The following is a 26,849-nucleotide window of genomic DNA, read 5'->3' on the forward strand; positions in this document are numbered from 1 at the left end:
CAGTCCGGTGCCGGGCCCACCACGCAGAAGGCCGTTGGCGCTTGGTCACTTCTCCTCGGGGTGACGCACCTGGGGTAGAGGGTATTGTGCCTCCAGCAAGATCGTCCTCGGGTTTGTTCCTCGGTCCACGGGGCACACCCACGCGGGGACCTTCCTGGCACCCAGCGTCATGTGGGGCCTGCCGAGGGGCCAGCTCTCTCCTCCTCACACATGCTTTCACCCCAGGGCTCCTCTGCGGGCACAACCCCTCCCCTGCCCATCCGAAACCTGAATACGCGTGAACACCGTTCCATACAGAGTCCGACGTCCTTCCATCGAACACCTGCGCCCTAGAAAAAAGGGGGGGCCCTCCTGTTAGGCCTAAACACCCTGGTGGTGACAGGGGTTGTCTGCCCAGGGTGCACGGAGACTTCCAGATGCTTCCAGACCATCTCTGCCCCTTGCACACGTGGGCCGGGCACAGCCACGTCTCTGCCTGAATCCAGGCTGATGCTGCCCACTCGGCTCCGCGACTGGACCCCACGGCTGCCTAGATGTCTGTGCCGCATCTTGGGTCGGGTTCTCCAGAAGCAGAACCTAAGATCCCGGTGATTTGTCAGGACTTGTTTCCAGGAAACCCAGCAGAAGCACTCACAGGGACAGCCTAGGGACAGGGAAAAACGAGTGTGTAAAACCAGGCCAGTTCTCAGGGGGCGGACTCCGGCTCGACCCACGGAGCAGTGCTATGGTCAGAGTCCCCACCAGGCACCTGCTCCCATAGCTGGTGCAGGTTCTGGGAGCCTGGGGGCAGGGGCACGGGTGCTCGTCATTGGGAGCCTGTGTCCCTGAACGCGGTCATAGCGCAGGAGGACCGCAGCTGCTGCCCCCCGACAGGAGGGACCTCATCCTCTCACCTCTATGTAGGGGTGTCAGCTTTCGTGAATGAAAACACAAGACACCCAGGTAAGTTTGAACTTCAGGAACACACTGAATACATTTCTATCGTATAAGTATATCCCATGTAATATTTGGGACATACTTATACTTTTTAAAGTATCCTTGTGTATCTGAAAGTCAAAATTAATGGGGCATCTTGTATTTTATCTGGAAACCCTACACCCACCCCGCAGTCCGGGGCTCTGTTGTCTGGCTCCCAAGAGGGTCAAGGCCTTGTGGTGCCAGGAATGGCGTGAAGTGGGGGATTCTCAGCAGAAGAGGCATTTGGAGCGGACATGAAGAGGAGGGCATCTCGGGGAAGCCTGACCTGCGGCTCTCAGGGGCCCTGGGGGCCTGGGAGGGGTGAGCAGGGACCTCCCTGCCCCATCTTCAGACCTGAGCGTCTAAGGTCCTCTCAGAGACGGGGACCTGGCTGCTCCCAGGACGGCCCTGAGAGTGAGGGCCGTGGCAGGCGCCACGAGTGTCCTCCGGGGTCACCGGGGTCTTCCCCTGCGCATTGCTGGGAAGGGGCGGGCCTCTGGGCCCAGACCAGGTGAGGGTGGGGTCACAGTCAGCAGTTCCATTTCTGGGCACCGAGCGTCAACAGCCCACCAGACAGGCGAGTCTCCACCATCCCCTGTTGGGGAGGGTGGCCACCTCCCACCGCCAGCGTGGGCTTCCCAGGAGGGGACGTGGAACACGGAGCCTGGCCAGGAGGGGAGTCTGGCTCACACTCAGGGGGCAGCCAGGCTCCGGGCTGAGAGGGGGCGAGGAGGAGGTATGGGTCCCCTTGGGGCTGATACACGGCTCTGAATTTCTCACGGTCTTCCCTGCAAAGGGCAGTGGGCCTGACGGGGTCCTCCAGCTTCTCTGCTGTTTGATTTTCTTTTCCCTTCTTTTTTCCTGCAGTTGAAGAGGCTGGCTGGTCTTAAATCAGGAAATGGAGGCCGATGCCCCACTGCGGGGCACCCCCGCCCTGGTGGTGGGTGCACAGCAGGGCCCGGGAAACTGCAGAAAGACGGTATCTTGCTCGGTGCGGAAGTGGGACACGGGAAAGCTGCCCAGTGAGAAGCACACTGCCAGACGGACAGACAGACCCGACAGAGGCTATGCCCACGGACAGAGGAGGAGAGAGATCCAGGCAGGGGGAGACAAGGGGACAGCAGGGGGAGAGCTGAGGGGAGGGGTGCCGAAATCGGGAGGGGAGGGCGCTCAGGGCTGGCTGTGGGCCGGGTGACGCAGCTGTTCCTCCCTTCGAGAGACAGAGCGGATCCCCCACCCCATGGCTGGGTTGGATCTGGCGACCAGCTCCTAGGCCCCTCCTGCTTCTGTCCATCACTGGCTCAGGGAAAGCCAGCTGCCACCTCGTGAGGATGCTCAGGCAGCTCTAGGGAGAGGTCTCCTGCTATAGCCAGGTGCGGCAGCCCCTGGGAGGCTGGACCGGGCCCCATCAAGCCCTTGCATGGCTGCAGCCCCGGCCAGCTGGCCACAAGTGGGTCAGCATGTGAAAAGGCCTCTGAATCAGGAATGATGCTGGAACTGAAAACTCAAACAGTGATCCTGAGGCCGGGAGAGCAGTGGGGGCAAAGGTGGGGACCCCGGTGACTAGGGGGTCAAGCCCAAGATTGCAAAGTCACAGACTGTCCAGGCAGGGATGGACCGTCCAGCCTGACCCTCATTCACACACAGGGAGACTGGGGTCCGGGGCCTAACTTGCTCAGGCCACCGCACTGGCTGAGCAGAGCGTGGGTCAGATGGAAGTCCCATGCCTGTCCCCCATCCTCGGCCCCGCCAAGGCTTTAGGGCAGGAAGAACGAAGAACTCGACAGCCCCTCACCGAGGGGGCCCCGTGTGGTGTCGGAGCTGTGGGTTATGTAACTGACAGCCTGATACCTTGGGAGACAGCTTCGTGAGTGGATAAATTCAGGGGCGGGGAGGCAGAGAGGCCCCCCAGGTGAGGCTTCACCCCACGTCAGAAGAAGGATGACCCACTTCCTGTGCAAACAGGGATGGAGCCCCAAGAGTTGGACCTGCCACCAGGATAGGGGAGAAGAGGGGACGCAGCTTGTGCTGGGGACAGTTCCCCACATGTGTCCTCTGGGCCGTGGAGGAAATGGTGCTGAGGGGAGGCTCACGTCAAGGCTGCATCCTTGATGCCCCCTGCAAGAAGTGGGGGTCACAGGGGCTCTGGAAACTCTGGACGAGGCACGGCAGGGCAGCACTCCCTCACGGCACCTTACCAACTGCACATACCCCCCCCCGGTCCCACACTGCAGGGACAAGGACAGGGAGGGGCCAGGACACGAGGCCCCCGGCCAAACCCGGGGGCAGTCCAGGGAACACACTACAGGTGCCCATCCATCACGTTCACGCCGGTCTTCTGGAGACTGGCCTGGGCAGCGGGCAAGGAGCTTGTGGGTCTTGCTTGGCCTCGAGCCCTGTGCCTACAACAGGGCCTGAAGCCTGCCTTGCCTTGGGGAAGTGTGTGTCCAACGAATGAATGAATGAAAGGTTGCATGGGTAGATGAATGAGTGAGTGAATGAATAGATTTCAAAGTCCACCCCCTCAGCCGCCCAGCTGTCCCTGTCCCCGGCCTGTTCCCAGCTCTTAGATTTCCAGAACCGAGAACACAAACCTGCTCCTGCCCCCAGCCCGAGCAGCAGCAGGCTGGGGGGGAAGGGGCTGGGGGGGCATGTGACCCTCTGCTCTGGCCCCCTGGCCCAGGCTCTTGGAAGGGGCCGGCTCAGGGCACAGGCCCAGGAGCCGGCCGCGGACACTCCCTTCATCTTTCCACCGGGCTCTGGCAGGCCGCAGCACGCCCCCCCCTCGCGCCCCCCCCCCCCCCCCCCCCCCCGCCCCACCGCGCCGCCTGCCCCTTATCTGCAGCGGTGCAAATCTGTAAGTGGATTTGCCCAGGGGGACGTGCTGGCTGGGGCCAGGATTAATTCCCTGCTTTCACTACATCAGGAAGGTGATGCCCTTGCGTCGATGTCACCAATTTTCTCTTTCCCCTAATTAACCAGAAAGCAAGGCCCGCAAGGGCGGGGCCGGCAGGGAGAAGATGAAGAATTAAAGGCGTTTGCCTGCACAAGTCCAGAGGTTCGAGGCTTTCCATTTAGCATTTAAAAGCTTCCCCGCGCGCCTGCTGCACACAGATAGGAGGGGCGCAGCCACGGCAATTTCGCCCCCACGCACGCGTCGGGGGAGGGAGGTGGGCCAGCGGGCGCGGGTGCTCCGGCAAGGCCCGAGGCGCCGGGCTGGCGCAGGGCTCGTGGGCCCCTCTGCTGCTGGCCTTCCTCCTCCACAGGCACGAGCGAGGCTGGAGGACGGGGCAGGGCCCCTGGAGGAGGGGGTCTCCCGGGGGGGCGGGGAGCGCGGCTTGCGGGGGGGGCTGCATCCGGTCGGCTTTCGGGGTCTCCTGCAACCCTGTGAGGTTCACAGCCAGGGAAACAATCAGGGCCTTGTTGCCCTCGCTGGCGTGGGGCTGAGCGGGGTCTTCGGACCCCAAGCCTGGACCCCGTTGGCTAGAGTGGCCACAGCTCCCTGCGAGGGACGCTGGGACGCGCCCAAGGAAAGGGACGGGTGGAGCGCCCCGTGCAGACCCCGTGATTGGAACCCGCCTCCTGTGGGACCGCGGTGGGGGCGGGGAGCCAGCAGCGCCCCTCGGACCAGAGTTTCTCTGTCGGCCGGCTACACTGTTCGTGTGGGGGTGGCGAAGGCCTGGGGGAGCAGCGACTTCTGGGGTGAGCAGGTGTCCCCCCTTTGCCGTTTTCAGCGCTCCTGCAGCTTACATGTGTCCCATCCTCTGGTTTGCGCTGATGGGGGCCTGCCTTCAGCTCTTAACTCGGCCCGCAAGGAGGTGGGCCGCTCTGAGCCGGCCGAGTCCCCCTTTACCCAGGTCCCATGTGCTGTGGGGCAGGTACCATCCACCAGGCCCCCAGGGAGGACAGCACTGCTGGGGAGCCTCTGAACACCGGTGCTGGCTCCCAGCTCCGGCCCCCTCCCCCAGCGTTCCCCCCCTCCCCCAGCTCCCGCCTGGCCTTTGCGCTGGAGATCTCTGTGGACCCGACCACTGGTCCTTGGCCCTCGGGAGGTGTCCTTCTGCCCTGCTGTCCTCACAGGGCAGAGACCTGGCCACCCAGAGGTGCCCTCCGCCTGCGCGGTAAACCACAGCTCACGTGGCCTGTGAGGCAGGGAGTGACCGGCCGTCCAGCTCTGGCCTCTCCCCCCTGGGGCTGCTCGCCCGTGTCCTTGGCCCATGTTCCCCCTCCACCAGAACTCGGGGCGCCCTGCCCTCTCGGCCTCACTGCCCTGACCTTGCTCAGTCTTGTCGCAGAACTGTCCCTTCCCTGAAATGCAACTGAATGCATTTGTCAGCCTCCTAGTCGTGCATCCCTGGTCCCGAAGGTGCGTCCCCGAAGACAGGGCCCCAGGCTGGGCTGGCCCACTGAGGCACCTCGAGGCAGACAAGCCTGGCTCCGGGACACAGCTGTCTGAGGGATGAGCAAACAAATGAGTGAGTGAGTGAATGAATGAATGTACTCAATGCTTGCAAACCCACTCTTCCCAAAGCTGGACCACCTTCTCCTCAGGAAGCCCCTTCCCCTGACAGGGGCCTTTTAGGTGGAGCGGACAGCCACCCTGCGGTGCAGCACGGCCCGCCAGGAAGGAAGAGCCCAGGGCCCCGATGGCCAGGGCTGGAGAGGGCGGCGGAAGGCAGGCCCTGCCAGGTGCCAGGCCACGGGGGGGCGCTGCGGAGGCAAGAAGGGAAGGACCCGGAGCCCTCGAGGAGGGCCTGTCCCAGGGTCTCTCACTTGTCCTCGTGCTGCCAGCCAGCCCAGCGTGATCTCCTCAAGATCAAGATCAAGATCAAGATCAAGATCAAGAAACGGAAGACAAGAATCCCGTTTGTCACTGGCCCATAAGTGGCAAAGTGGGGACGCAAGCCCAGGCCCAGGGGCCTACCTCCTCTGCGGGGCAGCATGGCTGGGGCAGGGGTCCGGCCTGGATCTCAGAAAGCCCCAGGACCCCCCGCCCCTCTTGCAGAAGCCGCCAGGGGGCCAGGTAACCACAGTAACAGCGACCTGTGCCCGGGATTTCCCAGGGGGCAGCACGGAGTAGGGCCTGGTGGCAGAGCTGCCCAAGTCCCGGCCTGCCGCCCAAATGCCAAACGCTTATTAATCTCACAGCGAGGCTCTGTGAAGTTATTACCCTCGCCTCCCTCTGCCTCCTTTGTCTAGGACGTAATTGTCTGGGCCTACCTCTCCAATTCTGTAATTAATTGCTTTGGGGAAGGCAGCTCACTGCTTAACTCCTTCTCTTCTGTCTCATGCCCACATAAGGTGGCAGGTGCCACAGGGCCTCTGCTCGTACCCTGGACAGGGGTCAGGACCTCGGGTGCCAGGCCCCGCCTGGCCACGAGCTGCAAACCTCGGTGTCCCCATTTCTCAAAAGCAGATAAAGCCCCTGCCCTGCCAAAATGGTTAATTCATCTGTTCTGGTTAATTCAACTCCAGCTCTCTTGACAAGGATTAGACACATTCAAGCGTATCTATCAGGCTCGTGGGCTTGTAGCAGGCCCGCTATGAAGATGAAGAAATCAGGGAAGGAAGGGCGGGTGGGGGCTCGTCCTCGGGTGCAGGCGTGGCCCAGTGGCCTAGGCCGGGCAGGCAGGGGCTCCCGGGGGACCACAGGGAAAGGGACAGCGGCGGCGGCGCACAACCGTTAATCCGACAGGCAGCATGGGTCCAGTGCTTACTCTGTGCTGGGTCCTGCTCTGAGCCTGCCGGCTGTGGTGGGCAACCCATGCCCAGTGCAGAGGAGGCGGCCACAGGGTTACCAACTACGATGCACGCGGAAGGCCCAAAGGAGGAACACATGAGGCCTTTCTCACCTTTACAGTCCCAGCGCTGTGCATCCCTCGGCATGCGTGTGCCCTACAATTGCTTATTGAAGAGGGGCATTTTTGCCCCAAATCACACTGAGCTTGCCTCTGAGCTGGAAAACTCTTCACATTCTAAAGTAGCTATTGTGTCTTTTGACCATCACCAGAACTAGAGGGCTGAGCAAGGAGGCTAAGATCCCCCTGTATGAGTAGAATACCGAGTCCAGGGGAGCAGCCCAATCTTCCCCGGGTGGTGTGGCAGGAGGGGCGGCAGGCCAGAGCACTGAGCATAGCCAGGACCAGGGCTCCGGCCTTGCTGGAGGGCGATGACCTGGGTCTGCTCCGGCCTCAGCAGCTGACAGCTGACATGCCCTGCTCTCCCAGGGCTGGGAAGTGAGGCCCTCACCTTGGACGCAGAAATTAAGGGGGTTCCAGGAAACTCAGCAATCGAGATGAATAATATTTTAATGCAATATTTTAAAAATAATGCAAAAAAAAATCCAAGGTGAACAAAATATCAAAAGTTTAAATAAATAAAGATTGGATTCCCATGGAGCTGGGACCAGGGAGAGTCAAAGGCAAAATGCTGAGCAATCCAGATAAACAATCTTTTGATGCAACATTTTAAAACAAAAACTCACACTAAGGAATCCATGGAGAAGTAAATATCTGCATTTGTAAATGAGGACCATGCATGTGCATCCCTCACTCTAACCCCAGCCTTGTCAGATGCTGTATTGATTTAAAATAGTATTTTGTTCCATGTGGATATATTTGCATTTATTTTGATTTCTTAAAAACATAGCATTAAAAGGTCATTTATCTCAGTTACCGAGGGTCGTGGTCCTGAATTAGCTCTAGCCCTGCACCCACTCCCGCCCCTCCCCACAGCCCAGCCCAGAGACGGAGACCCAGAGCGGGGCTCAGGGACAGTGTGCCTCCAGGTGCCTTCCCCCTTGCAGGAGCCCTGCATCCACCTCCACCACCCCCCGTCCATCTGGGCCAGGTGAGCACTTCCCGGAGCACCCAGGAGCCAAGCAGACCAGGAGGACTCTAGGTGACATCTTGGAGGGGCCGAGGCGGCCTTGGACAGATGGAACCCACATGCAACCTCAGGCTTGTCTAACACTCCTGCCACCCTGTTCCGGCTGAGGCCCCCTGCTTGGGCAGGCTGTAGCAGGTGCTGGGCCAGGACACACAGCTCCAGGCTGGCTGACTTCTCGGGCCTTGGAGAGGAGTGTGGCCCTTCAAATGGAGTGGGACGGGATGCGGGGCTGGCTCGGGAGGCCAGCCAGAAAGCCTACCTGCCCCGAAGGCGTGTGGTGTTGGGGTGGATGAAACGGTGACCTTGAATGGACACTGCCCGGCTCCAACCCTGTCTCCTCACTTGGGCCACAGGTACCAGGGGTGATGAGGACAAGGTGACCTTGTTTTGTGGACACTGACGTTGTGCACGTCGGGGCAGCTGTCCCGGGCTGGGATGGCGGGATGCCGGGTGGGAGCTGGTGGCCTCCACTTCCTTCATCTGAGAAATGGGGTGAGGCCAGCACGTGCTTCTCAGGGTCGGTGGCTCCAGGCAACAGGGGCAGTCTGAGGATTCTTGCCCGTGCTGGGACTAGTGTCGTCATAGGCATAAGATGCGGCCATGGGCCTGCGTGCGCCGGGCTGACCAGCGGACGCCATAGGGATGCTCGTTTCCCAGCTCCCCCTTTCCAGCCTGCAAGCCCGCTCCTCCCTCGGTGGCTGGGGCGGGGAGGGGGGAGACAGGTGGCCTTGAATAGTGGTCATGTTTTCCCCGCTTTCCGCTGAAGCCCAGAGCCTGCAACACAATCAGTCTTACATCTATCGTAAGTTAATAATAAATGAATTTCCTTGATCTTTTTGCTGACACTGAGATCTAACATGTGGTGTCCGTGGCAATAATATATTGCAACAACAGATAATAACCTGAGTGACAGCTCAGCAGAACAGCGCGCACAGGGGAGTCGGTGTGCCTCGTGGGCACCTTGGCTGGCGGGGGGCCGTGCTCCAGGAGGACCCTGCTTCACACAGGCCATGGAGTGGCTGGGCAGGAGACGGGCTGGGTGCCCGGATTGCAGGGCTCTGATGGCCGTGATCCCGGGCACACCCTGGCCTCTCAAGGAGCCCGAGCGCCCTTTCTGTAAAACAAAAGGGTTAAAACAATCGAAGAATGAGCAAAAGCTGAAGTTGACATTTGCAGCCGGAAGTCCCTGAACAGCCCTCGAAGACAGAAACACCTGACCGTGTTTGTCAGCACCTGAGGAGGACCGGGCAGCTGGGCCATGCGCACCCGTCAGAACGGCAGCCTTGGGAGGAGCACCGGCCGGGACGGTGCGGCACCTCCGTGTAGGCTGGGGTCCCGACCCAGCTCCATCCCTGTGGAGACCCTCCAGGGGCCTGGAGGAGGACGTCCCTCCAATGATCCAGAGTTCCATCAGCCAGCTTTTCCACTATAACGCCGCATCACCAGGAGCCCCCAGGCCCCCAAGCACCAGAAGGCAAGCAGCAACATGGGGCAGTGGGAGGTTGGCCAGAGCCGGCTGAACTCGGGGACCCAACCAGCCGCTGCCTGGGCCTGTCCTCCTCATGCTGGTGGCAGGGCAAGGAGTGAGTCCCAACACACCAGCCCGTGTCCCACCTCTGCTATCTGCCCCCCGTTGCTCATGGCCAGCGCTGCCCAGAGCCAGAGAGGAAGGCACTCCAAGGTCATCTGTCAAAGGCGGTGGCTCGGGGCAGTGACAACACAGCCAGAGTCGCTGGAGGGGATGCATAAGAGCAATGCGGGGTGCAGGGCAGGGGCAGCGTGCAGAAGAGCTGCCTGCATCGTCCACCCACAACACGGGAAGGTCTTCGAAGCAGCATCGACTGGAAAAAGCCAGAGAATAGGAAGATTTGAAAACAGAAGCCACATGAACAGTGGGACAATTTGTGGGAACATTTGCATGTGACAAGTGCATCGGAGGTGGTGCTGAGGGGAAGGTGTGAAGTGGGAACCAGTTTCGGGGTCTTCCAGCCTGGTCTGGCAAGGCCGAGGTGGCGGGGTGCATGCTTCTCGGCAGCAGGAGCCGTGGGGAGCCAGGACAGCGGTTCCTCACGGTCATGGCGTGGTCCCCCTGCACCGGCCATCCCCGTGTGCAGCTTGCCTGCAGGTGACATTCGAACCCGGGACCTGTCTCCGTGGGGAAGGGGGAAGGAAGAAGAGAGCCCCAGAGAGCAAGGCAGCAGCACTGCCGAGTCGCTGAGTCACCGAGTCGCCAAGTCACGGGCCGTTAGGGAGCAGCTCGCTGGCCGCAGGCCCCAAGGAGCAGCTCGCTGGCCGCAGGCCCCAAGGGCAGAGGTTTTGCACGTGTAGTGGGGCCGGCGGAGGCCTGGCCTGTGCAGCCGGCTGCAGTGGCTGATGGGAGCAAGGGACCCCTCGGGGCGGGGACGCCAACAGCCAGCCTGGGCGGCAACCCTCACCCCCTCCTCCTCCACATCCCTTGTGTTGGGCTCCTTCAGCCTCCAGGACAAAATCCAAGGCCTCGTGGACACCTCAGTGCCCCCATGTGTCACCTGAGCTGGCCCTGCTGTCCCCAAGGTGTCCAGTGTCCCGCCCCCAGGGAATTGCACCTGGAGTCTCTCCTCCCAGGAAGCCCCTAGCCCGGCTCTGCTCCATCCCCTCTAGGCTGGGCCCCAGGCAACTGTTACCTCCTCCGGGAGGCACCCCAGACCCCTGGCTAGAGGTCTGGCCTCCCAGGGGACCCCCAGTGCTGGCCTGTCACAGCAGAGGTGGCCCTTGCCTGGCCTCTGTCACCCTCCCCCTTCCCACCTCCCTGCACCCCCTTCCAGAGACAACCGCCAGCAGGGATTAGATGTTTATCACGTGCTAGCATTGTCTACTTTTACTGCATTTTTATGTTCCCATAAACAATATGTAATGCTCTTTTGTAGGGTTTTAAACTTTACATAAATAGTGTGCTATGCAGTGCTCAGCTTTTGTGTTGGAGAGCTAACCACATGGACGAGGGTGGCTCCAGTTCAAACGCTAGCTGCTCTACACCACGCCTTCTCTTGTCCAGGGAGCAGTCTGCACACCAGCCTCTCGTGGGCGGGTGTACATGCCTCTCTGTGTGTCATGAGGAATCTTCTAGGAGCAGCATTGCTGGGGGTAGGCCATGAGCAGCTTCACCGATGGCCTCGTTCTCTGTGTGGTGGTACCAGGACCCCCTCACAGCGGCGGCTCAGAGACCCGTGGTCCCGCGCCCTCAAATCTCTGGCTTCCGGCCGACTGCTCACTTTTGCTGGCCAGGTGTGGAATGTAGGTCTTCGGAGGAACTGCCATTTCCCCAAGTAATAGTGAGATTGAGCTTCTTTTATCTATTTGCCATTTTGTTTCTTCTTTTGTGAACTGACTATTCAAACCCTTTATCCATCATTCTATAAGGATTTTCTGTCTTTTTCTTGGAGGTGTTCTTTCCGTTCCAGATACTGATTATCTGTGGATCATCCACACTGAAACCACTTCCCCGTCAGCGAGCAGCCCGGGAGACTCAGGATCCTTCCACATCTGGCCGCCCCCACACAGCACACTCATGCGGAGATTTACCCGTGTGGTTGCTTGAGTCAGTAGTTGCTTCCTCCTCACTGCTGAGCTGCATCCCATCACATGGTGGCCTCTGCCAGGCTGCTCATCCACCCAGACACTGGCAGACATCAGGCTGTTTCCAGTTTGCGGCTTTTATAAACAAAGTTGCTGTGAACGTTCACTAGCAAGTCTTGGCTTAGACGCATACTTCTCTTCCCTGGGGGATAATGGCTGGATCGTGTACGGTGAGGTGTGTTTAACTTTTAGCAAACCATCAAACTGCTGTTCCAAAGTGGCCCTCCCCGCGTGCGTCCCCACCCACGGCACATGAGGGTCAGTTGCTCCCCATCCTCGCCAAGGCTTGATGTGATCGCTTTTTTCATTGTAACCTTTCTAGCAGGTGCAAGCGGAGACCTCACTGGGACTGGAATGTGTGCCTTCCTAAAGACAGATGCTACTGAATATCCTTGCGTATGCTTCTTTGCCATCCACTTACATTTGCTATTTGTCTATTCAAATCTTCTGCCCATGGTTTATTGGGCTGTTTGTTTTCCTCTCATTGAGCGTTGAGAGTTCTCCATGTGTTCTGGATAAAAGTCCTTTAACAGGTTCATTTCTTCCAGTCTGTGGCTTGTGTTTTCTTTCATTCCACGGTGTCTTTCAATGAGTGGACATTCAGAATCTTGATGGGGTCCAGTTTGTTCTTTTGTTATGTTTTTGGTGTTCAGGCTGAGACCTCTCTGCCCAATGGGAGGTCACAAAGGTTGTTCCCATGCTTTATTTTAGGAGTTGTGTATTTTTCCTTCATATTTAGGCCCATGATTCTTTTTGAATTTTTTTTTAATTTTATTTATTTTAAAGAAAGAGAGCACAAATGGGGGGAGGGGCCGAGGGAAAGGGAGGGGGAAGGAATCTCAAGCAGACTCTGCGCTGTGCATGGAGCCCAATGCGGGGTCCAATCCCATGACCCTGAGATCACGACCTGAGCCAAAACCAAGAGCCAGATGCACCCAGGCACCCCAATTTTAAATTAATTTTTATGTACAAGGAATAGACTACGTTTCTTTTTCCTTTTGGCATCTGGATATCTAATTATTCCAGCAGCATTTGTCGAAAAGACCATCCTGTCCTCTAAACTGCTTGTGCACCTTGGTTGAAATCATCAGCCCTCATGCGTACATGTCTCTTCTGTTCCATTAGTGTGTTTGTCTAACTGCACCAATACCACTCTGTCTTACTGCTGTGCTTTTATAATAAGCCTTGAAATCAGATCGCATCTAATCCAATCTCTTGTTTGTCAGTGGTTTGGGTTACTCTTGGGTCTTCACATTTTCATATGAATTTTAGAATCCGTCCATTTCTTTTTTAAAAGACTGCTTCAATTTTGATTGGGATTGCACTGAACCTACACACATTGATTCTGAGAGAATGAATATCTTCACAGTACTGGATCTTCTGACACGTGAGCAGTGCATGTCGCTTCATCTAGTTGGGTCTTTACATCTCCTTCAGCAATGTTTCCTTGTTTCCATGTTCAGGTCTCTCGTGTCTTTCACCAGAGTTGTTCCTAAGTGTTTCATAGTTTTGATGCTATTCACAGTGGTATCTTTAAATGCAGATTCCTACTGTTCCTTGCTCACACATAGAAATACAATTGTTTTTGTATACTGATCTTGTACCCTGCAACAGTGCTGAACTCCGTTTTCAGTGCTAGCAGGGTTTTGTTTTCTTGTGCTTTGTAGATGCCATTAGATTTTTTTACCCCTCCCCCCAAAAAATCATGTTTTCTGTGAATAAAGACAGTTTGGCTTCTTCCTTTCCAGTCTCCATGACTCTTATTTCTTTATTATGCTTTATTGAGCTGACGGAAACTTCCCTACAATGTTAAATAGAAGCGAGGAGAATAAATATGGTATTGCTCCTCCTCTTAGCAAAAAAAATGCAGACTTTCACCACTAAGAAAGATGTTAGGTCCAAGTTTTTCATAGATGCCTTTTATCACATTGAGGAGTTTCCTTCTATCCCTTATTTGCTGACAGTTTCTAACCATAAATGGGTGTTGGATTTTGTCAAATACTTTTTTTCAGTTAAATGCTATTCGGACAATCATATAGTTTTTCTTCTTTTAGTTTGTTAACACAGTAAATTAAATTAACTGCCTTGCAAATGTTAAGTCAGCCTTGCACTCCTGGTAGGTGATCTCTGCATGGCCATGGTGTATGATCCTTCTTACATATTGCTGGATTTGACTTGACACAATTACATTTAGAACTTGCACATCTATGTACATGAGAGACATTGGCCTGTGGCTTTATTTTTTTGCAATATTTTTGTCTGGTTTTGGTATCAGGATAAGGCTGGCCTCACAGAATGAGTTGGGAAGTGTCTTAGCTTGTGCTGCTATAACAAAATATCACACACTGAGGCGGGGTGGCTCATAAACAACAAACATTTTTCACAGTTCTGGAGGCTGGGCGCCTAAGATCAAGGCACCAACCAGTTTAGTGTCTGGTGAGGACCTGTTTCCTGGTGCATAATTGATGCCTTCTTACTGTCCTCACATGCAGAAGGGGCCTCTGTAAGGGAGCTATGTGGAGTCTCTATTGCAAGGGCACCAACCTCATTCATGAGGGATCCATCCTCATGTTCTAATCATTTCCTAAAGGCCTCACCTCCAAAGGCCATCACCTTGGGCATTATGCTGTAATATGTGAATTTGGAGGGGACACAAATATTCAGTCCATAGCAGAAAGTATTCCCTCCTCTTTAATTTTCTGAGAGTTTGTATAGAATTGACATTAGTTCTTCCCTAAGTGCTTAGTAGAATTCACCAGAAAAGCCATCTGGGACTATAGTTTCTTTGTGGGAAAGTGCTTAACCAAAAATTCAATCTCCTTAATAGATATAGGGCTCTTTGGGTTATCTATTTCTTCTTGAGTGAGTTTGTGTCTTTCAAGGAATCTGTCCATTTCATCTAAGTTCCCAAATTTATTGTTGAAAATTGGTTTGTGATGTTCCTTTACTATCAATATGATGTCTGTTGGATCTGTAGTGATTCACCTTTTAGAATCCTGATGTAATTTCTGTCTTACCTCATCTTTCCCTAATGAGTCTTCTTAGAGGTTTATAAACACAATTTATCTTCTCCAAGAACTAGCTTTCAATTTTAGCTATTTTCTCTATTGTTTGCACATTGTCTATTTCATTGCTCTCCAATCTGCTGTTCTTCTGCTTACTTTGCCCTTCTCGTAGGGTGAAATCTGGAGGCACTGAGTTCAGGCCTTTCTTATTTTCCCATGTAGGCAACGATTGCTACAAAGTCTTCCAAATACTGCTATGATGATGCCCCCCAAATTCTGCAGTGTTGCATATTCACATTAATTTGGTTCAAAATACTTTCTAATTTCCCTTTTACTATTTTCTTTCACCCATGCATGCTTTATGAGTGACTTACTTAATTATCCAATATTTGGAGATATTTCAGATATCTATTATTGATTTGCAGTTTAATTCCATTGTGGTCAGAAAATATACTTCACATGACTTAAATCCTTTTAAATGTTTTAATGCCCTGGAATTTAATCTAGCTTGTAAGTGTTTTGTTTTATACCCATTTAGAATTTTTTTTACTATTATCTCTCTAAATAGTTTTGCTGGTTCCTTCTTTGGAAGACTCCAATTACACACCTATTAGGCCACTGAGGTTGTTCCAAAGCTCACTAAGGGTTTCTTCAAAAAAAAAAAAAAAGTATCTCTCCTCTCATTTTCATTCTGGACGGTTTCTCTTGCTATGTCTTCAAGATCACTTATCTTTTCTGCTGCAGTGCAAATTTGTGTTAACCCCATACAGTGCATTTCTCTCATACACTGAATTTCCATATTTACAAGTTTGATTTGAGTCCTGTTCTTATACCTTCCATGTCTCTACTGAAGTTTATTATTTTTATTAAAATATATATATATTAATTATTTCTACTTAAATTTTTGAACACATATATATTCATGTCCTATTCTAATAACACCTAATTCTAACACCTGTGTTCTAGATTGACTTTAATTTTTTTCTCCTTGTTTTAGGTTATATTTTCCCATTTGTCTTCATGCTTGGTAATTTTTTATTGAATGTCAGACATGGTAAGTTTTATTTTGTTAGGTGCCAGGTATTTTTATATTCCTATAAATATGTTTTCTCTTTCTTCTGGGATGAAGTTAAGTTACCTAGAAACAGTTAGATATTTTTAGGTCTTGCTTTTAAAACTGTTGGACAGGATGAGAGAAGTCCTCAGTGTATGGCTAATTGTCCTCCACACTCGAGATAAGGCCCTTGTGCGCACTTTACCCAACACCCTGTGAATCATGAGGTCTTCCAGGCTGGCTGATGTGAGTGTTAGGCATGATTTCATCCCATCCAGCTTCAGTTAGTTTCTTCACACATGGTGCTCAACAGTACCTGGCTGAGTGCCCAAGGGGACCCTCTGCAGCACCCAGACATCCCTCTCTATGCAGCTTCTCCTCGCTGGCCCTCCTCCTGGGAACTCTCCCCAGGTTCCCTGTCCCCTTACTCAACTCAGGGTCTACTTGAGTTCCCGTCAGAGACTCAGCACTGCAAGCTGGGATAACCCTAGGACTCTCCTCATTAGTCTCTCATGTCTCAGGGGCCACTGTGCCTCATTGCCTGATGCCCAGTATAATGAAAGCCATTGTCCCATATTATTTCTAATTCGGGGCTTGTTTCATGTGGGAGTAAATCCAGTCCCTGTTATTGTGTCTTTGTTGAAAGCAGAAGTCTTCCAGTAGCTTTGAAGATTGCTGGCTAATCCTTTGTATTTTTAATTATCACGATGATGTGCCATGGACGGGGCATCTTAATTTATCTGGCTCAGTTTCTCTGAGGGCAATTCTGAGGACTAATGTGGCTCTTTATTTCTGGAAAATTCTCGACCATTATCTCTTCAAAACATGCTTTTCTACTATGTCATCCAGTGGCAGGGCCTCCATCTCTTCCCCAACCCTGCTGACTACTCTTTCATTTTTGTCTCTTTGTCTGTGATGTGCTATCAGTGAGCTCCAGCACCGGCATCCGACTCATTACTTCTCTCGGTGTTATGTCCCTTCTGAGGTTTATGGCATCTATGGCATTCGGCTTTGACGACTCTTTCTTTTTTTATATCCAGGATTTTTATTTGGTTATACATATCCATTTGACCTTGTTTATTTTCTGCTTCCCCCCCCCATAATTTCTTATTCTTTCCTAATAAGAATTGTACCTTCACTAATCTCTTTAAGTAACCTGAACATAAGTCTTCCTCAGACTGTTCTATAAAATTAATCTTATCTGGAGTGAATTCACATTCCTATTGTTGATATTTTCACTTACTTTTTTTTTTTTTTTTTTTTTATGGAAGCCAAACTGTCATCTTTATTGCTGAGAAAGGTTGAGTTGGAGGGTAAGGCTTGCTGAGAGCACTGTGGGGCTGCTGTCTGGAGGTAAGCAGACTCCAACCTCTGTTGCAGGAAGCATTGCTCCCAGGCGGATAGACCCCCCCCAACCACAAGGCCATTGAGGAAGAGGTACCATAAGGAGTACAGAGAACGGTCCCAAGAGAAAGGCAAAGAACATACTCAGTTATTTTCCCTGATTTCCCAATATCATTCGGGTCTCCCTATCTGAAGGAAATGCCAGGAGTGGGGCAGAAAGGCAGCCCCACAGTGTAAACCAAACCTCCCTCTCACGCCTAGCTCTCTGTTGCTGCCCTCTCTCACAAGCCAGACACTGAGAGCACATCCATGAGCCTCCTTCCCACCTCTCCTTGGTCACTGAGACCCCAAATCCTCTGTATTCTCCCCACTTCATTTCCTCTAACCCCTGGGCCAGCACAGCACCACACCCCCATCTGTCCTGTCCAGAGCCACTCACTCTGGGTCTTGAGCTGCCTTTAATGAACGTCGCATTCTTTGAATATTTTGGAATTTGCTTTGCAGGCTCATAGAGAGGAGCAGGGTCTTGTTTGCTTGTTTTACTTTCCTTTTACTCTTTCTTCTTCTCTCACTATCTGAATTTTTGGGCACCCCCATGCAGAACTACAGAGCTAGGGTCCTGACAGCAGGAGCTCCTGTCCCCCAGGTCCTCTCCTAGTCTCTGGGGCTGGGCTCCTGGTGGAGTCTTTCTCTGCATCAAACTTGCCTCCCTCAGCCCACCCGTGGCCCCAGGTGGCTACCGTTGGTCTTGTTTTCTTTGTTCGCTGCTGCCTTTTACAGGTGGGGAGGCACGGGGAGGGGCAGCCCTGGCTTCAAGCCCAGAAGGTGGCTGGTCCTGCTGTCCCATGGAGACTTTTAGTGCCATTTACCTGTGGGAGCCGAGCATCCAGACCCCGCTGCCCATTTCTGAACCCTCAGCCAAGTGCCCCTGTAGCTTCAGCTCTGTTCACTGCTCTCTTTTCCAGAAAGAGATTTAACTTATTTCTTTAGCCACTGCCTGGATGCCAGCATGTGAGGCCTGCTGTGACCAGCCTCTGCCCACTTCCAAACTCCTCCCTCCCCATTTCCATGGACTCCCCCCGGCAGCACCTGCCCCATTCCTTGCCTTGTGTTCTGCTCCTGCCAGAACCCCTCCTCACCTCATGTTTTATAACTCTAGTGGGTATCACATCCTCCAGGAAGCCTGGGTTGATGTTTCTCCTCGGCAGGTCCTGAACTAGCTGTGCACACTTGGGCCACTGTTTGCTTGTTTTCCCTCTCCCTCGCAGGGGGCCATGCCTTCTTCATGGCTGGGTCTCTGGCCCCAGCACAGAGTAGATACTTCGTAAGAGACATTAGGGAACAAATGCGTGCCCGGTCCTCATTGCAGGGGCTATAGGGAGGTCCCCAAGATCCTTCCCAACACAGCCTCATTTTCAGACTCTGGCCTGCCTACGTATGCTCCTTAGCACCAGAGATTACATGCACCCCTCAGCGTGCCATCCCTGCATGCTTCCCTTCGTGTGTTTGTCTTTGTTCCTGGGAGGGATCCTTCCAAATGGTGCCCTCTGCCCTCCTGCCTGGACAGCCCAGCAGCCTCCTGGGCAGAGTCCTGAGCAGAATCAGGCCTCAGCTCACCAGAGAGGGAGGACTCACCCCTAAAGCGGGAAGGAAGACATGGGTCCCGAATAAGGAAGGGGTGGGGTTGGCTGCCAGAAGCCAAGATGGTAGGGTGGGCACAGCATACTCACACGTCCTCCCCCCCACCCTTGCTGTGTCTGCGCACATGCCTGGGTGAACACTCACACACACCAGGGCCTCTCTGTTGCCAGGAATGGAATAAGGTGACAGTCCTGTCCTCCAGACCCTCATGAGGTGAAGTAAATAAAAATGGGACAGTGACATTCAGGGAGTGACAGGGCGGTGCTGGGAGGGGCCGGTGGCTGGCATGGGCTGATGGCAGAGCACCAGGAGGTGGCCTTGGTGCTGAGATCCAGGGGAAGAGGCTCCAAAGCCCAGGAGTCAAAGGAACAGGCTGAGCAGCTGGAGCACTGAAGCAGGTCAAGGACACAGGTAGGGGCCCAGGTGTGAGAAGAGCCTGTGGGAGTCTGGGGTCCGTGGTCAGAGTGGCCACACTGGCCCGCTGGTGGAAGGAGGAGCCCCCAGACAGAGCCCCCGTGGCAGGGAGACCTGCAGGGAGGCCATTCCGTGCCAGGCGCAGAATGGGGGAGCCACCAGGTCTGGAACCTGAGCCCTAACATCCCACCGCGTCAGAGATGGGAGGTGCAGGAAGAGGCGGGGCCGGGAGGCAGAGGGGCAGGTTTCACCTGTGAGCAGGCCTGGAGGTGGGGCAGGCGCAGAGGGCCACAGAAGTGACTCTGGGGCCTCGGCACGTGGGCCACCTGGAAGCCACGGGAGGCCCAGGGGTGGGCAGGGCAAGGACTCCAGTGCCTGAAGACCCTTCCTGGCCAGGCCATTCCCTTGCCTGCCTCCTGAAATGCAGACGCGGCCGGAGGGAAGGGCTGGAGCACGCGGCAGGGAGGCTGTCCTGCGCTATTGAGCCCCGTGCGGTGCGCCAGCCCTCGGCACTGCCGCGCGGACCCCAGGCTGAGGTCTAATTGCCGCCCTCACTGAGATGTCAGAAAAGGCTACCGCCTTCCCCGAGATAAAATGAAGGAAGCTTTCTTTTTCCTGCTCTGAATGGCCGGCAGGCAGGAAAGCAGCAATTACGCATCAAAGCGCCAGCGTCCTGCGGCTGCCACACTGGAGAACTCACTCCTTCAGTCTCTGCATCGCGGTTGGCAGCCTCGGGGTCGTCGTCAGCTCCCGCTGCCCCGCATCTGAGCCAGCCAGAGCAGCTGACCGCAGGGCACAATTCCACCCACACCCAGACACAGAGGGTGCAGTGGCTGTGGGTCTGGGCCCTGGGTTGGAGCCGGGACAGGCAGCCCTGAGGAGAGGGGAGGGGGCTCCAGAGACCCTGGGAGGGTAGAGCCGGTGCCCAGGGGCCCTGCGGGGGAGCTGCTGTGAGGCCTGGCTGGGAGCATCTCCCAGACCAGGATAGCAGAGCCCAGGGCCCCTGGAGGAGAGGGCTGAAGACTACTCCTGAGTAGCCCCCCCACACCACCCTAATGCAGGGAAGCAGCCCCAGGCAGGCAGGAGCCCAGGGAGAGGAGCCTGTCCACGCCTGGGAGCTTCCTGGCTCCTTCCCTCGACACAAGGGCTAGCTTGGGGCTGCCTCCCCACACCACTGGGGCTGCTGGGCCAGGGTCTGAGCAGGGTCTGAGGACCCCAGGCAGCAGGACCACGCTCTCCTTGGGCCCCACAGCTCTCTCTGTCCCTCCGACAGCTATTCGGCTCTCGCAGAAGCAACTTGGTAAAGGGCCTGCCTCCCTGTCAGACCCTAATCCCAGCCTTAACCCCAATTCCAAGGCAGGACCAGATCCTGGGTGCTCTGCCCAAAACCTTGCAAGTCTTCAATCCTTGTAGATGGTTGCCCCATGCCCTTTGGGTCTTCTGGGCTCCATCCTGGCTTGGGCCTCGCAGAGCCTGAGTGAGCAGGTACACACAGGTATAGAGCCTGGGGCTGCTCAGCGTGAATCCCAGGGCCCCACTTCCTAGCTCTGCAGCCCGGCGAGCCCCCACTCTGCTGTGTGGAGGCCACCTGCTCTGCATAATAACAAAGCATCTCTCCTGTGGGGGATGGGGTGAAATGAGCCACTCCAGGAAAGCCCGGGCCAACACTGGCCGCACTAACCAGGTTCGGAGTAGAGCAGGACCACACCACACAGCAGCTACAGGACCCTGCCCCAGCCATTCGGCCACTCTGGGCCTCAGTTTGCCCATTTATGGATGAGGCCATGAAAACACCTGTCTCCCGGTGCACCGGGGAGGACAGAAGCCGCTCCTAGAGCCAGAGCCCAGCCCAAGGCCCACACAGTATAAACACCCCTTAAATCTCAGCCACAGCAGTCCTGAAGGCTGCCTGCAGGGGACGGAGGCAGGAGGGACCACCTGAGAAGCAACCTCCCAGACAGAAAGGGGGCTCCTCCTAACCCCAGCAGCCCCCTGACTCCTTAAGCCCAGAGAGATACCCCTTTAAATTCTGTCACATATACTGTCTGTGACATACCACTCACAGGCGGCCCTCAAGTCATTCACGCATTGACCCTGAGGATTTGGGGTGGGGAGGACCCCCAGTCGCCTGCAGGGAGCTCTCAGGAGAGCTGTGGGTGAGTGGGCCCAGAGCACAGCTGAGCATGGAATCTGGGCACTCAGCTCGGTGGCTGGTCACCTTCCTGGCCCTGACCTGCACCCAGGAGTTTGTCCTCCACAATGGGTACCAGATGCAGTTTCCCTGTCTGAGACGCTGTCCTTCTGGCCTTCTCCCGGCTTTTCACCCACTCCTCCCTGTGGCCCAGCCTAGGTGCGCTGTCCCTCCAGGGTCCCAGGGACACGCCCTGGCTCCACACGGCTCCCAAGGTGGGTGTTCGGGTTTTCTCCGTGTGGCCCCAGGGCTGGTCCCAGTTCATGAAGGGGAGTTGGTCGTGGCAGCCACCAGTAATCCAGGTGAAGATGTGGTAGCCCAGTGGGGTTAATGTGTGTGGCGGGTGGTATTCAGGTGTGGGTCAGGGTGGCCTACCACCGTGGGCCACAGTGACGAAGGAGCAGGTCCTGACAATGGCGAAACCGGTAGCGTGACCACGGACACACCAAGTGGCACTCTGCACGCCACCTGTTTGCATCCAGAAGTGTCCTCTGCCGTGGACTTGGAGGTGGAAAGCACCGGTTCATGGGGTCCAGGGCAGAGCCCGATCACCATAAATAAGAACGACAGGACAGAGGGGTGCATTCATCGTGGATTTATCCCTTGGCATCTCCTAGATCTGAAGATAAACACTGTTAAAAATAGGAATGAGTCAAGAATTTTCTTTCCCCTCAAGCAGTCTCCTGGACAGATGGCGAAATCTCTCTGATGGATTGGAAGCCCTCAGCCCCTCCCCACCCCTCACAGCCCAGCGAGATTCCTCGCTCAGTATACTTCTTTTTTAAGGGTTATTTTTAGTGTTCTTGGAAAGATCTGATTCCAGACATAAAGACAGGGTGGCCCCCAGCTTACTGTCTTAGTTCTAGACCCACCATGTTTGATACGGAAGCAACTGGCCACCCATGGCTATTCAAATTTAAATTTAAAGGAGGTAGAAATGAATAAAACTTAAATCGGTTCTTCAGACACAGAGCCACATTTCAGGAGCTCAATGGGGACACGTGGCCAGAGGCTGATGTGGCCAGTGGCTGCCGGGGCGGAGGCACAAAGAGAGGACATTCCCACCATCTCAGAAAGTCCCTGCGGCCTCACCGGGCAGACGCCCCACCTCAGCCTCCTGCATGCCGAGAGCGAGCCCCGGCTGTGGGTCTGAGCTGTCCACTCCTGTCCAGTCAGTCCTTCTAGGCAGGAGGGACGGAGGACAGTCTGGCCTGCACCCAGGCTCACGTCAGGGCTCTGCCAACCTCCCCAGGCACACCCCCCACAGGCTGGGCCTCCTCTCTACCAGGTCACCCTCACCAGAAGCCACAGTCCACCACGGTCTGATGGCCAGAGGAGCGCGTGTGTCAGCCAAACTGACTAATCTGTTTGCCTTTTAATGGGCTTTGGTGTCTTCACCCCAACAGAGACCATAAGGGAGGTCATTTCAGGCACCAACAGGGAAAAGGGAATATTTTTGGTGAACTTTCGTCCACCTTCCAATCAAATCGCCTGGGTTTGACTCCAATTCTAGAGCAGCTGCTCATGTATTCTTACCCCAATTATCTCCCGCACAGCTGCTGTGTTCCAGGCTCAGAACCAGGGCCCAGATACAGCAAAGTGACACTGGGCATGGCCTCCAAACTCAAAAGTGCAAACTTTTGCTTAGGGGCAGTTGGCTCCCCTCCTCTGTTTTAAAAGTGAAAAGGTAACAGACCCCAGCAAGGTGGGCAGACAACGAGACACACACAGGGGGACTGTCATCAGCCACGACAAGAGGGCTATGGTCCAGGGGCCCAGCGCGGCGGCGGCAGTACTCAACCAGGAAGCCAAGACCCGTGGCGTTGAGTGTCCAGTGTGCCGCTAGTCCTGTGCTGACAGTCTGCGTGTTCTTCCCCGCACCTCACCACTAGGACCAACCAAGCTCCTGCTGCAGGCTGGGCCCCCACGCTGGGTCTCCAATACTCCCTTCAGACTCACAGACTAGCCCAGCATCTCCTCTGAGCACCTACTAAGTGTGAATGCTGTTCATAGTGTGCTCACACACACCCTCTCAGTCAAGGACCAGGACAGTGTATCAGTTACCAACTGCTGCGTAACAACTTAGCCCAAAATGTAGTGACTCAAAATCTTGACAGCTGATTTTCTCAGAGTTTCTGTGATTGGTAATGGGTGTGCCTTGGCTGGGGCGCTGGCTCTGGGTCTGTCATGGGCTGCAGTCCAGATGGCCACTGGGGCTGTGGCCACAGAGCCCCAGCCTCTCACATGGTGTTGGCAGGATGCAGGTCCCCATGGACGTGGACTCCCCCACAGAGCGGCTGACACACGGCAGATGGCTTCATCATAGCAAGTGATCAAGAGGGCAAGATGAGTCCCGGTCTTTGTACCTTACACTGGCCCATGACTTCTGCTATTTTCCATTAGAAGTAAGTCATGAGGCCAGTCCACACTCAAGAAGAGAGGGTGGACCTTCATGGCCACGCCAGAAGTTGTCTGCCATAGATACTGTCTATTCTTATTTTATACAAGGGAAGCCAGGCCCAGAGAGGTCCAGTGCCCCAGCCAGGCTGCACTGCAGGCCTGGGACAGGATTCCAGGCCAAGACTATATATCACCTCTAGATATCTGTGAGGGCCCGGTGGCGGCTGGAGCTGTCACTCCTGGAGCACAGATTCCCAGCTTAAAATGAGATGTGACATCTCTTAGTGCACACGGGGCCTGGGCAAAATGGAAAAGATTTCATAAATATGTAAATCAACCGTGTCCCGCTTCCCCAAGGAGGGCAGCTCAGCACCGCCTCTTCCCACCTCGCCTGACAAGCCCACTCCCTCTGCAGATGCTGTAAGACGATCAGCAATGGCTTTTTAATGAAGTGAGAGTAAGCAGGAACAGGTCCATCCGGAACCGGGTGGTTGTTCCCACACTCCCATCACCAGCCCTCCTCGGTGGAGGGGGATCGGGCCAGTGGTGTGGGGGGCTCCGGGCCACTCAGGGTCTGCCCACTGTCCTGGGGCAGACTCGCCTTAGCTCTGTGCACCCTGGCTGGGCTGGGAGGGCTGGGAAGGCAGCAGCCCAGCCCCCTGAGCCGACAGATGAGGAGACCAAGGCCCAGGTGGTGCCATGATGTATCAAAGGTCAGCAGCTGCTTCGTGGGAGAGCAAGACCTGGAGCTACATCCCTGGGCCCCCATCCTCTGTGCTGCCACTCAGGAGATGGCTTAGCTCAGCTGACGTGCACCTGTCTCTGGAAGGCCCGGTCCACAGCCGCCATGCCTCCGTCCCCACTGCTTTGCTCATCCTGGCGCCATCCGTGTCGGGTGCGGAAAGGGAAGTGTCGCCTCCGTGTGAGCAGCGAGGATGCGGAGGTGCTTGAGCTAATGCTGGCCTAGTGGCCAGGGCACCCCCTGCAGGGCACTCAAACACCTGGGATGCCCAGACACCGCGGCCCGAGCCTTCTGGGGGGGAAGCCAAGGCCCCTCTCTGACCCTGAATCCTCTTTGCTGCCCCATCCCCCACCTGAAAGCCCCTCCCCACACTTCCTGGCTGTAGCCATAGGGTCTGCTCCTCCCTCTCTCCCTGGGTCTGCCCTGCAATCTGCTCCTCCCAGGCCCTGCACTGGCCTCCAAGGAGGCCCCCGCTTTCACACCTCCATGCCTTTGCCCACACCTTTCTTTGCCTGGCTGTTCTGTTCCTCCTTTTCAACACATCAATGTCCTTGGCCATGTGAGGAGCACTGATGCAAAGGTCCCCTTCCTCTCACAGCCTCGCTGACCCAGCCTGTCACTGTCCGCTGCCCCTCCCCAGCCCTCTGCAGTCCGGGCACGTGCCAACCTCTGCATGAGTCTTCGTCCTGCCTCATTTAGCTGACTGGCTGCCTGTCCCCCACAGACTGTGAGCAGATCGGGGACAGGGAAGGAAGGACTGCCAGTGACAGGCCCTTTCCTCCAGCCAGCAGGTCTCAGGCACACAGTCCTAGACTGCAGACACTGCACAGCCTTCCTAATGAGGGCGGGTGCTGGAAGGGCCAGCAGAGCCCTTGTGAAGGAGGCAGGGGCACCACAGGCCCCTCCACTCAGCCTTAAGAAGCTGTGCAAGCCCCAGGAGCCCCCCAGACGTGCTGCAGCTGTGAGAAGTAGAACTCAGGACGGCGCTGCCAGGACTGCTCAGGGCTGGAGGTCACGCAGTCAAGGCCCCTTCATTGATGTTCTTATTTGTTCATTCAACACGTATTTGCTGAGTACCTGCTGTGTGGCGGCTGCTGGGAAGTTGGTGGTGAACAAGACAGATCCAGCCTGTGTCCCCGAGAAGCTTCCAGTCTGCAGGAGAGGCCCCAGCACGTAGAAACCCGTAAGACCAAGTGCGCGACAGCCAGGGGCAGGGCAGGAGGGGCAGGGAGCTGATGGGCAACGGTGGGGTGGGGCCGTGCGGGCTGGAGGATGACCAGGCCTCCCGCATGAAGGGGCATGACAGCGGGACCTGCCAGGAGGGATCAACACAGGAAGAGGTGAGAGCGCGCGTCCCCGAACGTGCAAGGGCGAGAAGGGAGCAGTGGGAGAGCGGCGCGTCCCCGAGGGCAAGGGCCGCCACAGAAACCCCACAGGGCACAGCCAGGCGTGCTGGTGGTGCTCCTAGGAGCTGCTTGGCCGGAAGGGAGGACTCCACTCTCCTCCTCTAGGAAACGGGGTGTGCCCTGCTGGGGAAGTTAGCTGCCCCACGCCTGGGGGGGCACTCCTCACGCCCCGCCGCGCCAGCCCCAAGCAGAGGAGCGCAGGAACCCGAGATCAGCTTCCCGGCCTGCAGGCGGCTCCTCATCCTGCACCACGCGGTAACGGGACCCTTCCCGCAACGCTGCCGCGAGAACGGAGCTCACACGTGCCATGGCACTGCAGCCGCGCCGCGGGACACGCCGAAGTAACGGCCACAGCTACAGCCACACCCCGGTGGCCTGGCGGGCAGAGGCCACACGGCTCCTCCCCGTTCCGTGCCCGCCACCAGCGCACGGGCCCAGTCCCCCGGGCCTCCCGGGCCCAGTCCCCCGGGCCTCCCAGGCCCAACCCGGCTCCGGAAGCTCCTGGCCTCTCATTGGCTCCCACAGGGGCACGTGCTCATCCCTCGACCAATCCCTGCGGCCCTGGGAATGTGCTACCCTAATTGGCTGAGGCCTGGGTCACGTGTTCCAGGAGGGGGTGTTAATTTCCCCCGAGCCACGTGGGCCGAGAGTCCGGGAGGAAAGCCAGGAGCGGGTGGGCGCCGGCACCGGAAGTCCCGGGTTCAGCAGAGCCGGTGAGGAGCACTGCGCCTGCGTTGTCCACCTGACTCTCCGGCACCCCCCACCCCCACCCCCTGTCCAGCAGAGCTCCGGCCGCCCCCCTCCTGGTGCTGTCTGCCCTGTGCATTCCCTGGAGCCAGAGGGGGGGCATCCAGTTCAAAAGACGGTACCTCGGAAAGCAGGATCCTCTGGGCGTCATGGCAGAGGGCCAGGGGTCTCCCAGCTCAGTCTTGTGCATCTTGTGCATGGGGGCAGGGAGCCCAGAAAGGCCAAGGAACCAGCTCCAGGCCAAACAGTACGTTAGAATCGGAAGGTGAGATGGGAGAGTCAGAAATCTCTCAGGCAAGCCAGGCTGCGAGGCTGTGGGCTGCAGGGAGAGCACCGTTGCCCACAGGGAGCACGCCTGGCTGGCTGCCCTCCCCTCCTCAGACACCTCCGAACGCGGAAGTCTGCTGGCACTGGGACCCTTTTGAATGAAGATTTGGAAAGTTGG

At 56.1% G+C, this 26,849-nt stretch overlaps 1 long non-coding RNA gene across 1 annotated transcript; it reads right to left on the bottom strand.

Annotated features, from left to right (window-relative positions):
* LOC118548727 (uncharacterized) lies at positions 1–26,849 on the bottom strand. Its single transcript, XR_013447650.1, has 3 exons — positions 26,527–26,849; positions 8,748–8,959; positions 1–643 (listed from the first exon to the last, which is right to left on the bottom strand). It is a non-coding gene; the product is annotated as an uncharacterized LOC118548727 (long non-coding RNA).

This window comes from Halichoerus grypus, chromosome 5, assembly GCF_964656455.1.
Source record: "Halichoerus grypus chromosome 5, mHalGry1.hap1.1, whole genome shotgun sequence".
NCBI classification, from domain to species: domain Eukaryota; kingdom Metazoa; phylum Chordata; class Mammalia; order Carnivora; family Phocidae; genus Halichoerus; species Halichoerus grypus.